Genomic DNA, 13420 nt, shown 5'->3' with positions numbered 1-13420 from the left:
TTTGAAGACTCCTTTTGTATATGTCATTTGGAAGTCATTTATTTTCATTTCTCTTGAGTAAAACACCTGTGGATGAAATTGCTGGGCCACACATAGACACAAGCTTAGCTTCAATAAATAAACATGGCTAAACATTTTCTCCAGGTGGTTGGTCTAATTAATACTTCTGCTAGCAACACAGGAGAGTTCCGGTGGCTCCACATTCTTGCCAACACTTGAAATTGCTATTCCTGTTTCATTTTAGTATTCTGGATTGAGTATAATGGTTTCTCAGTGTGGGGCTAATTTTCATTTCTCTAATGATTATGATGAACTTACACCTACTTATCAGACAGTTGGGTGTCATCCCTGTAGTTTTAAGAATTGGGTTGTCTAACTCTTCCTTGATTTGGACTTTCTTCTCTTTCCTGTGTTGGAAATGTGCTTTTCTGTCTTCATCCCATCATTCTCCCTCCTGGAAGACCTGTCACCCATCCTAAAGGCTCCCAGGAGTTCCTCTGCCCATGGGGCCACCTCCTTCTTCACTTTATCAGGGCTTGCTCTTCAAATCTGAAATCAAACTCCGGAGCACCTCATCATGGCCACTACCACTGTCAGTGCTCATTTGTTAAGTGTTCTTAACATATAGAAATTGTAAATATTTGCCATGTACAAAGTGGTCCCCTCCCCATCTATTTGTTTTTGGAGATAGAGACTTTCTGTATAGCCCAAGTTGACCTCAATTTTCAGTCCTCCTGCCTCAGCTTCCTATATGCTGGGATTGGAGGCATGTGCCACCACTTCAACTTCATGTTCAGGTATATGTATACATAGTGATATAATTATCTTCATCAAGCTAATGAGCATACCTATCATCTCCAATGACCATCCTTTTTTTTTTTTTTAATTTGACCATCCTTTTTTTGTCAGTCATAGGTCTTGAACTCAGGGCCTGGGCGCTGTCCCTGAGCATTCTTGCTCAAGGCTAGCACTACCACTTGGAGCCACAGCACCACTTCTGGTTTTCTGGTAGTTAATTGGAGAAAGAATCTCAACAGACTTTCCTTCTCTCGATGGCTTTGAACTATGATCCTCAGATCTTGGCCTAGGATTACAGGTATGAGCCACCAGTACCTGGCTACTATTTCTTTTTGTGGTGAGAACATTTCAGATCTCCTTTTAGCAATTTTCAAGTATTTAGTATATCAGACACTAGTGCTGTAACATATCTCCTGTCTGAGTGAAAGTCTGTCCCTTTCACCTGTATCTCAGTTTAGTTTCAGAGCCTAGGTGGGCTCCCTGTGCAGGATGCCACCAACATGCACCTTCAGGACTTGGTTCCTTGTTGGGAGAACATGTGGGTCCTTCCCTAGGAATGAAATTCAAAGATGTCCTGGGGCAAAAGCTGGCTGAGGACAAGTATGCAGGGGAAGTGGGAGAGTACCAAGTGACAAAAGCCAGAATGTCTGACCCAAGAGGTACCCTTAGAGGTTACAATCCTCATGTCTCAGGGCACAGGTGGGAGATGGAGACTCAGAAGACACAAAGCACTTGGTCAGAGTCACATGGAAAATTCTGTCTCCACACAGACTTAATTTCCTACTTTCCCTGAGCCATTCGTACCTGGATGTGAGGGTGGGAAGCATTTCCTGGCTCAACCTCAGGTTTCCAAAGCCTGGAACTGGCCTGGACACCTCTAGCTCGGGTTGACTCTAGGCCTTAGGCTCCCAAGCTTAGAGGTCTTGGGGATCCTGGGAGGGACCACCAAGGGGCAGCTCACTCTGGCACATCTCTTCCTTGGTAACGATGGGAAGGTGTGTGGCTGGAACCAGCCATGCAGGAGCATGGAAGCTGGGTGCCAGAATTTGAAGCTATGAAGTCAGATGAGCTCAGAAGGATACTTAAGTTTGCTTCAGTAGGAGCTCAGGGCCGGAGGAGCCACGGGGTAGCTGCAGAGAAGAGCTGGAAGGTTCCAGGACTTAGGAAGTCAGACAGAAAGCCTAGGAAGTAAAGTTTGGGCTGTCTTGCAGAGGGCTCTGTCAGCATAAGGAAGGGTTACTTCCTTCTTTGGGCAGTAGGGAGCCCCTGGTGGCTGGCAAGTTAAGGACTGACATAAACATGGCAGACCTGGGTCTAATTTAGTGACTATGAATAGGAGAGGTGGGACTAAGCTGTACCCAAGGCTAGGTTTTGGGGGTGACCTTGAACTTCAGTTTCCTTTTCTTTGTTTCTTCTTTTTTCTTCAAGTGAGGAGGTTAAAAACTACAAACTTTACTTAACAGGAAGATTTTTATTGGGACTCTGACTTGGGTACCACAGGCTGCTATTCTGACTCTGAACACTAGGTGACAGTCAGTACCAGGCTGCCCAACTGCTACTCTGAATGAGGCTGGGACAGGTGAACTATTCCTGTGCAGAGACCAGCTCAGAACTGTTCCAGCCCAGCCCATTTCTCTGGATAGATTCTTATCTCCTTATCATTCCACTAGCTCTTGTGCACTCAGAGGCATGGAGGAGTGGACCATGAATTGGTAATACTTTGTCCATGCAGCCTGCATAGGGCTTCTCTCTGTACCTGCATACGGTGGGCCCGTGCAGGCAATACATGCACTATTACGGACATAATTATACTGAAAGTTATTCTTCATCAACTGGAAATTCAAATGTGTATATCTACCCTACTCCTGGCCCTCATGGGGGATAAGGCCAGTCGTCCATACCTCTCTATGGAGCATACCACCCAGGTGGATAGGGCTAAAGGCTGGTCAGCTCATGGTCACCTCCCTTAGACACTGTGCTCCTGTCTGCCCATTCTGCCTAAGAATAAGCAAGTCTCTGAAGATGCAAAGATAATTGTCCCCAGATTCTTCTGGGCTCTGTTTCCAGGCCAGGCTCACCTGTGTTCTCTGGAGCCTTTACAGAGCTGGCAAAGCTGACTTCAGTCACAGTCTTGCACCCTCATGGTGCACTCTGATTGGACATTATACACTCCATATATTATGTGCCAAGTTCAGAAGGCAGGGGCAAACCAAGGTCTGAGGGTGTGGAAGCAAGTTGGTGTGGGCCTGGATGGGAGCAGAAAGGGCACTGGCTGGCACTGGGGGCAATGCCCTGAGAAAACTTCAGGGAGGAAGGGAGGACCTGCACAAGACCCTCTGGCCATTCTGGGATTCAGAATACAGAAGTCCAGCCATGGATGCTCAGTGGAGACCAGTTGTCCTCCCTGATTGCTGAATGATAAATGTGGAAACTGAGTCCCAGAGAAGGACAGCAAGCAGGCCATGAATGCACAGCATCCTGTTCCATGCCTGAGCTTGTGCCCTTGTGAACTCTAGGTTCCCATCTGCCTCCAGCCTTCAGGTTCCATAAGGTGCCTCTGCCCCCTAGAGGGTCCAAGCTGGCCTGAAGCTAGGCTCCTGCAGAATCCTGCCCTGGATGGTGGAGCCTCAGCCTCATTCACCCTCTTTAATAGGAGGGAGATTCACAAGGCAGGGAAGTTGGTTTAAAGGGACCTGCAGCCCTTTTATCACCTTGATGGCCACGATGGATTTTGTTTCAGGGAGTATCTGTAAGACTTTAATTAAATCAGGAACTCAGGCCCTGCCACCTTCTAGGCTGCTTATCAGCTTCTTAAGGCTGTGATTCATTACCCAGGATTATTTTTTTCATCCCCAAAATAATCTTTAAAGGCTTCTATCAGGGAGATTAAAGCCATAAGTCATACTCATCCACGTAGGCACTTTGCTTCCCTGAACATAGGTAGTGGAGGCCTGGAGGACTGGGCCATAGGGTTGTCCTGGGGGCCCTTCTGAGCTGGGGGTTGAGGAGGCACTGATTGTTAGGGCTCTTGGCTGGGTAACGGTTCAGCTAGAATTGGGAGTTCTAGAACAGCCTGGGTAGGTGAGAATGATTGGTTTTCTCCCATCATTTAACATACATTCCTCACCCCTTGAGTCATTCCTTGTTCTGGGCTGGGCTGAATGAGACAGATGCCTTTTCAGGGGCAGACAGGTGAATAGTGACACTTTAGCTTTTCCTCCATTATTTTCTCTTAAGACTTTCTTTTCTGATGGGAGCCAGGAAGGCCTCTGAGCTCATCTTGAATTGTGTTTTTCCCTGGAGCCAGATTCCTATGGGCTGGGTGGTCTCAGTCTGGAGCCCCAGACTTGGCAATGAATCAGACACAGAGTTCAGACTCCAATGGGTAAAAGGGCAATTGTGCCTATGAAGGGAGAAGAAAGGCAGAAGAGGTAGAGAAGTAGAAGGCAGCAGTGGGCCTCAGGTCAGTCTGTGTAATTTGGAGTAGAGCACATTCACCCTTCCCTGGTTCCAGAATAGGACACTAGATCCTAAACCCTAGACCTAAAGTATCTACCTTGTCTCCTTTTGGTGTAAAATCTAAGCTGTAAGGGCTCAGCTTTTGACGGCTCCCTGTTTCCCCTAGGGAAGCCCTGTTGTGCATTGCCATATTCATTAAATGACCAGGTATGCATGACTTTGGAGTTGTCATTGAATTTGGGCAACATGGCTTGGAGTAGGAGTTGCTGGTAGAGCTGATATGATTCCTCTGATCATGAGTATTGTTTATGTGAGGGTGACAGGGCTATACTTAGGGGAAAGTTCAATAGGAGGTGAATGTGTCTCACTGGATGGGACCGGAAGCAGCCTTGGAACACCCATATGCATGAACTGACCTGTGAAGAAAGTATGCATGTGAAGAAGGAATTGTGAGCATGGTAGAATTACACAGAGACAGGGTGAGGGACCAATTGCTGAGGGCCTGGGCACTGACTTCAGCAGAAGGAGCTGTGTCATCCTCTGCACCCTAACATGATGCTTCTTCCTGTTCTCCCAGACCTCTGAGCCTTTGCACATGCTTTCCTCTGCCTCCTGCTTACCTCTATGTCCCCTGGAGTCATCCATACATCTCTGCATACACTAACCTGCCCCAGCGAGGTCAGGTCGCTGAGAGGTGTGTCCCTGGGTCAGTATCCTTCTCCAGGCTGATTTCACCATGAATTGGAGGGGACCAGTTTGTTTCAGCAAGTCTGTGGCTATAAGAGCTCCTTTGTCTGGTATACAGCAGGCCTTTAATAAACATTTGTCAAGGGAAGGATGGCAGGCCTGTTGGAGGGACTTTGGAGATGGTGAGATGACCTCTCATTCCACTCAGGACGGCAGACATTTATATTGATATGGATTTGCATCACCCAGGATAACTTCACTGTTTAAAATCAAACTCTGAAATATATGAAGAATTTTTTCAAATCCAGGGCATGCTGCTTTCCTATAACATCTGCTCCCAATGCTGGTGTATATGGTGTGTATGTGTGTGTGTACACGCACACTCATGTGTGAGCATGCATGTGCATCCTGGGATTTTATTAGACAGTGATTGAGCTCTGGGGGCTGGAGACTGACCTATGGTTCACACAGGAGGTGGGGGTGAGGGCCGACCATGGAGAGGCAATTAGCTCATGATTCTTGAAGGGCAAAGGCCTTTGCTTACACTAATAGCTCCTGCTTATTGGCACACACTGAACCCTGCATGCTACAGGCAAGTTCTAAAACTCCCAGCAGTCAGTCATGAGCCCTCTAGTCTTTATTATGAACCCATTGTGTGCTAGTCAGGAATTCTGTAATCTTCACTGTGAACCCACAGTGTGTGCTGGTCATGAATCCTCTAGTCTTTATTGTGAACTCACTGTGTGCTAGTCCATGCTACAAGGAGAGGGAGCTGAGGCTCTGCTCAATCAAGGCCAATCTGGCCCTCTGCAAGGATGCAGGCTGACCTCTCTCCCTGACTGGCTGTTTCTCAGAGTGGACATTGTACTTAACAAGAACCCAAAGGCTGACTGAATTAAGAATCCAAGGAAGGCCAAGCACTGGTGGAGCATGCCTGTAATCCCAGCTCCTCAGGAGGCTGAGATCTGAGGGTTACCACAGAAAAATCTGTAAGACTCTTATCTTCAATTAACCAGCAAAAATCCATGAGTAGAGCTATGGCTTCTGTGGCACGGAGCCAGCCTTGAACAAAACAGTCCACCTATAATCTCACTACTTGAGAGGCTGAACTAGGTAACTAAGAGGATCATGACTTCAAGGCCAGCCTGGAATAATTAGCAAGACTATATTTCAACAGCATAAAATGAAAGAACCCAAGGAGACAGAGTGGAAGATGGGTTCCTGGGTGGCTGGGCTGGATCCACGCTGGGAGACAGAGCCATTGAGCCTGGCCTTTCCGATGTTTAGAATTCAGCTAGGATCCACCCACCTCTTAGGCTCTACTGACACCAAAGTCTGCTTGATAACCTAAAATTTTAGCCTCCTTCATCTTCCTACCTCCCCTGGGCCCTTGATCTCTCAAATCCTCATAACAGCAGCCTAGGCCCTCCATCCCTACCTTGGGTACAGCAGGTCATGGCTCTCTAGCCTCCTGGTGGTATCTTGAAGAATAGAAACCTAGCAGAGCAAGGCTGTGCCTGTCATATTGGGTGTCCATTCACATCCCAGGTCTCTCTGCCCTTAGGAGGGAGGAACTCTCACCAGCACCCCCACTTCCAGTTGAAGAAACTGGCCCATAATGCCCCAGGGACAATATGCAGTCACAGCAGGTTCATCTGTGGCTGAGCTGGGAGCTCAAGGCCTCAGAGGCTGAAAAAGGAGCATTTGGTGGAACCCTCAAGGCTCTGGTCCTCAATTTCCTCTTCTGTACAAAGGAGCCAATGAGTGCTCTCCTCCACCCCCACTGCTACCACCACCACAGGATGGCACACAAAGCCCTGGCACATTGCAGGCATAGAAGGTCAGATGAAGAACCCCTGTGTATAGAATGGGGGATGCAGCTGTGGGGTGGAGCTCTCCATGAAAGCAGCTGAGAAGTACAGGACATGGTCCTGTCTTTCTCTGTCCCAAAGGAAAGGGAAGCCTGGATCACCACAAGCTCTGCCAGGAGCGAGGGAGCTGGGCAGTGGCCTTAAGCCAGGGCCACTCCCAAAGCCACCATTCCTTCCTTTATAGAATGAGACAGGCAGATCCACCATGCCTACCATTCGAGCCTCCCAGAGTCATGGGACTGAGAGCTCTCTGCAGTTCCAGGCCCTGTTCAGGAAAAGGACATCTGGGCCACACCCCTCTCCAGTTCACGTGTGTGTGTGTGTGTGTGCGCGCATGCGCTGGTCCCAGAGCTTGAACTCAGGGCCTGGGTCCTGTCCCTGAGCTTTTTTGACTCAAGGCTAGCACTCTGCCACTTGAGCCACAGCACCACTTCCAGCTTTTTGGTGGTTAATTGTAGATAAGAGTCTCATGGTTTCCTTATTTGCAATAATTAGTTAATAATTAGTATATGTGTAGGATAATCTTAGCAGATTAGCAGAATAGTTCAATAGCTATGTACATATGACCATATAAGATGATGCTAAGTGAAATGAACTCCAAGACATGGACACAAAAGATTTTTCTTTGTTATTGTTTACAATGTACTATGTGATTTTTTTTGTTTCTTCTGTATGTTCTTCCCTCTATGGTATATCCCCTGTTGTCACTGTATTTGATTTCGGTGCCCTGGTACTGTATATACATGTATTTGAATTAGGGAAGGGAAGGGGAAAGCAGAATGGTGAGACAAAGGAAAAGGGGGGAACCAATGCAACAGCGATATTCACAAGATAATATGTTGGAAGTGATCTGTACATCTTGGGGGGGAGGAAAAGTAGGAGAAACAAGTTTGACAAGAAATGTACTTATTTCCTTACTTATGTAACTATAACCTCTCTGTACATAACCTTGACAATAAGATATATTTAAAAATTTAATTAAAAATGAAATAAAAGAGTCTCACAGACTTTCCTGCCCATGCTAGTTTCAAACTGTATCCTTAGATCTCAGCTTCCTGAGTAGCTCAGATTACAGGTATGAGCCACCAGTGCCAGGCCATGTGCTCTGTCTTCCCTCAGAGGTAGAAAAAAGATGTGAAAGGAATCTTCCAGTTAGACTAGCCCACCCCTTCCTGTGAGCCCCCCTAAACCTCTTGACAGCTGTTCTCCTGCCTCCAGAGCCTCCAGCCTGTGCTGCCCTGGAACCTGCTCTTGGATGGTTAGTTGCTGCTTATGTCCCAGAAGTCTCTGAGTAATGACTCAGACCTCAGAGCCTCATCAGTCAGATAGCAGGCATTGGTGGGAAGCTAGCAGCTGGGGTGGGGACAGCAGAGCACATAGCTAGAACAGCCTACAGCAGGTAGTTAGCAAAGATCAGGACAACAATCTCTTATTCCTCCACCCAGCATCATGTCCTTCTTCAGTATCTACCCAGTAAGGAGATATGAGGTTGTTCTTAGAGCCAACGGCATTCAGGAGCAGACTCAGAATCACTCCTCTCCTCTTTTGGGAAGGGGGAGGTAAGTATTTGGCTATGAACACAAGGCCTCTGCTGTTTGAACGATGCCTCCAGCCCTCAGTGTCTTGGCAACCCCACTTTACAGACTTGGGGGCAGAGGTTAAAATTCCATGACTTGGTGGCCAAAGGTTGTTTGGTTAGATGGGACAAGCTGGGAGGGTGGGTGCCTCTGCTCCTGAGAGATTTACCTAGGCTGTTAGCCAGGTCCCCAGGAGCCAGTGAGTTTCATGCTTTGTAAATGCTGTGGCTTTTACAGAGGGATGTCGGGAAGCAATAAAAATCTCCAATAGATTTACTGAGCAGCTGAATGCCAGCATTTCTTCTCCCTCCTGCTTGCTCTAGGACCTACATGCAGACAGAGCAGAGGCCTGAGAAGGCTTTTGTGGCTGACAGCCAGGCCTTTCATGGTTTACAGCGTGGAGGAGACCAAGACACAGGGAGAGGGGGAGGGCAGCCTCCCTCTGGGGCTCAGTCAAGGGATAAGACAGACCAGTGCAAGAAGTCAGGGTAGTGGGGGATTAGCTTCTTCTCTCCCAGGGCCTTTCTGCCCATCCCACCATGCTCAGAGCTTCCTGGGAACCAAAAGAATCTTCATGGTGGGTCTTGGAGACTCTCTTGAATCCTGGCTGTCCCACATACCATCTGTGTGACCAGGGACTCCATTTTCTTTTCTGGGCCTCAGTTTCTCCAGGTCTACTCTAATAGTTCTTGACTCCTGCCAAGCATCCCCCTAAAACACTGGTCCCTGAACAGAAGCTCTGGTCTGGCTCCACTGGCAGGGACCTGAGTCAGTAGTTCTAGGATGGTACTGTTCAGGACAGTGGTCCACTTCAGCAGGCAGCCTGGGCCGAGACTCACTTCTGTGGAGGACTGCTGGTGCCAGGTGTTACTCTAGGGTCTTGCCCTCCTGCCTGAAGATAGTCACCTTCTTTAGGGGTAGTAAAAAGGCAGTAGTACATCCCTGTCTCCTACTGTGTCAGGCCCAGCATCAAGTAGCATCTGCTGGGAGTATCTGGTGCCACATGAAGGCCAGTGACCCCTCCAACACTCTCTCTCTCTCTCTCTCTCTCTCTCCCTCTCTCTCCCTCTCTCTCTCTCTCTCTCTCTCTCACACACACACACACACACACACACACACACACACACACACACTCTGAGCCTTCTTTTTCTCCTTCCTTATTTAATCCCTGAAAGCCCCACAGAGCCACCCTCTAGGCATGTCTAGGGTTTGTGCCTCATTCCCTCACTCCTGCCAGACACCTTGGCCTCTCCCTGCTTGACAGTTGTCCCTTGTCCCATTCCTCTCCCAAATATTGTCATCTGTTTTCCCTGCTCTGGCCAAAGTAACCATCAGCAAAAACAAAACAGACCTCATAGCACCCCAAAGGCTATTGCACTTCAGACATTTTTCCTACCACCCTCACTCATAGGGCCTTTGATCTGCTCCTTTTCATGATGGGGCACTGGGCTTGATGCTTTCTGACAGAGGCTTCAGGCATGGAGCAGGGATGTGGGACTGTGACATGGCCCCTGATGTCCACTCTCTGCTTGTCACCAGCACATGGAGAGGTACATTGGCTACTGGAAAAGATTCACCCAAGTTACTCCAGGAAGTGTGATCACAGCCTTCATGGTAGGAGGACAGTGATAGAGAGGTGAGTGGGCAGTGTAGCAGGAGCTCTTGGAATGGGGCAGAGGTAAGGAAGGAGCAGTGGGGAGCAGGGGGAGTGAGCCTCCACAGGAAGGTCCTGATCAGCCTGTTGTGAGAACTTTCCGGCACTTACAGATGCTAGGTGATGGAACAAGCTGAGCTCCTGCCCAGGCTGTGGAGAATGAGCAGAGGGGCAGAGAGTTGTTTAATGGTCTTGAAAATGCTTCCCCACACTCATGGTTCCATCCTGGCCTTGCTATGTGTACAAGCCATGTTGAAGCCAAAGGATGGGCTGGTCCTGGTTCCTTTGGGACTAAAAGTTTCCAGGAATGTGGACTCTTCAGAACTGAAGCTGGGCAAGTCTTAGGGATGAGTTGGTCACTCTGCATGAGAGCATCTGGTGGGGTGCACCCTCCCAAGCTATGTGGCTCTGTCCCTCACATGAACTCCAAGGCGGGCAGAAAGATTCAGGGCCTCCCTCCTTCCCAGCCCCACCTGCAAGGAATATAGCTTGGTCCTGCTGGGATGGCGGGGGGGGGGGGGGGGGGGGGGGGGGGAGGGGGGGGGGGACCGATGGAATCTGGGGACTGGAATCCTGGTGATGACAGGCCCTGCCTCTGGAGGCTTATCCCATTTGCCCTCCCCTTACCTTCATCTGTGACTCTAAGGTGGTGGCCTGTGTCTGGTAACTAGAGAGATGGATCCTATGGGCACCCACCACCCTGTGACATAGCACATTGGTTCCTTCTGTTCCTTCCCAGTTTCCCAGATGTTTTCCTACTGTGGATGGGGGTGGGGGAGGGAACATAAAGGTGACTGGGTCAATGTCACACAGAAACCTGGAAGGAAACCAGATCTCCCCAGAGAGTCTTCCAGATGAATTAGCATGGCAGAGCAATGTGTGCATCTGCCCTGCCCAGCCCTCTCTATCTCTAGCCTGGGCCTGTTTCCTCCTTTGTTGAAAATGGAGTCTGGTCCAGCCACACTTCTCAAATCTTTTCTCCTACCTCCACCTCCTGCTGAGATAACAAACCTCAGTTATGGTAGGGCCTCAACTGGCCAGGACTCCCATGTGTCCTCGGTATGTAGAGGGAAGGGCCCCTGATGTCAGAAGAATGGAGTGGTGGGACAGAGCTGGATGTGACCCTGTGAGTGTCCTCCTCAGCTTCCCTGCCTGCTGCTCATGGGTGGCCACTCTCCTGGGCTGTGTACTACAAAGGAGGCTGGCTGCACATGAGGCCATTGCGGCCAGTGCCCAGGAGCCCCATGCAGAGTGCAGGTTTCCTAAGGGAATTGGGCTGTGGGGCCAACTAGAGCATGTTGTGGAGGAGCCCACAGGAGGCCTTCTGCTGTCCAAGGCACAAGAACATTTTGCTCAGGAAGGCCAGAAGATCCTCTTAGAAATCTTAAAGAAGGGGCTGGGAAGGTGGCTCAGTGGTAGAGTGCTTGCCTTGCATGCATGAGGCCCTGGGTTTGATTCCTCAGCACCACATAAGCAAAAAGAAAAAAAAGCCAGAAGTGGCATTGTGGCTCAAGTGGTAGAGTGCTAGCCTTGAGCTGAAGAGCTGAGGGACAGCGCCCAGGCCCAGAGTTCAGGCCCCATGACCGGACCCAAAAAAAAAAAAAAAAGAAAGAAATCTTAAAGAAGAGGAAAGTGAGTGAACTAGGAACTGGACTGTGTCTCTCTGGTGGCCAATGAACTCCCTCCTCTCCTCCCCAGGGTAGGGGCCTTCCTCTGCCTTGTCATCCACCTTTCCCACTGTGCACACTTGCTCTAGTTCTATACATATGTTTAGTGCAAAGTTTCAGGTCCTGTCTGATGGTCTGCCACCCCACAGGGTAGAACTCTTGGTACCAGTTATATGATGGGGCACAGACAGCCTGTGCACAAGCCTTCCATCACCAGCTGGCAAGCATGGGCAGGGCCATCTCAGCTAGAAGGGCCAGGAACTTGGCAAGAATCCCATGTAATTGATATGGTGGTATTTGGAGTCTTGAGAAAGGCTTTCTGGAACAAGAGAATTTGGAGCTTGACCTTGAAGGCAAAGCAGAATTTCAAAGCATGGTGACTCCTGGATTTGCAGCTGGGGAATGCTAGAATAGAAAGGGGAACAGCATTCCCAGAGGGGTGAGAGAGAGTGCAGGGAGGTAGAGTGGGCTGAGTTTGCAGATCTGGGAAGTTCTGACTTAGAGGAGTGGAGAGCCAGAGGGTGACTGCACAGGGATCACTTGGCTTCATGACAAGTTTTTCTTTTTGTTTTGTTTGTTTGTGTCTCTTTTTTTTATTGTGAAAATGCCATACAGAGGAGTTACAATTACATGGGCAAGGCAATGAGTACATTTCTTATCAAGCATTGTTTCCTCCTCCTTTGTTTCACCTTCCCATCTCTCTTCCCCTCCTCCTCCCCCCACCAAAGTTGTAACATTCATTTTTCGACATAACGTCTTGTACATCTCATTGTTGCAATGGGTCCACCTGTATTCCTATTTAAACAATTTGTTTTTTCCCTTCTCCTCCACAAATTATCCCAATAGCAAATACAGTGAAAACAGGGGTTATACCATGGGGGAGGGACATACAAAGCAGCAAAGAAATCATCTTATAAATATGTTAGAAACAATAGCAAGAAAGAAAAACCATTTGAATACTTATCTTGGGGTTTATTTTGCCTAACATCAACTTGTCTGACCATTTCTGCTTGTCTCAGATATATACTAGTTCTTGCCAATAAGGGAAATCATGAGACCTATGTTTCTTTGGGCCTGGCTTACTTCATTTAATATAATTCTTTCCATTTCCTAACAAATGGGGAAATGTCATTCTTTCTGATGGAGGCATAGAATTCCATTGTGTATATATACCACATTTTCTTGATCCATTCATCTACTGAGGGGATCTGCATTGGTTCCATATCTTAGCTATGGTAAATAATGCTGCAATATAGTTGTGCTGGTAGTTTTAGTATGGTCTTGTTTGTGATTATTCGGGTAAATGCCCCAAAGTGGGATTGCTGGGTCATAGGGGAGCTCTATGTAGAGTATTTTGAGGAACCTCCATACTACTTTCCAAAGTGGTTGAACAAGTTTACACTCCCACCAACAATGAGTTTATATAGAGCCGGGAGCTGGTGGCCCATGCTTGTAATCAATGCTGCTCAGAAGGCTGAGATTTGAGGATTGCAGTTCCACTCTAGCTTGGACAGGAAAGTCCATGAGACTCTCATCTACAATTAACCACCAGACAATCTGAAGTGGAGCTGTGGCGCAAAGGGGCAGATCAGTAGCCTTGAGCACAAAAGCTCAGGGACAGTGCCCTGAGTTCAAGCCCCACAATTGACAAAAAATATATTATGCAGAGTTGAACGAGCTTGTGTCTCCAATGCCAACGAAGATGGC

This window comes from Dipodomys spectabilis, unplaced genomic scaffold (genome assembly GCF_019054845.1).
Source record: "Dipodomys spectabilis isolate Male_0828 unplaced genomic scaffold, ASM1905484v1 ptg000136l, whole genome shotgun sequence".
Classification (NCBI taxonomy): domain Eukaryota; kingdom Metazoa; phylum Chordata; class Mammalia; order Rodentia; family Heteromyidae; genus Dipodomys; species Dipodomys spectabilis.
The sequence above is the reverse complement of the archived record's forward strand: the minus strand, read 5'-3'. Positions refer to the sequence as shown.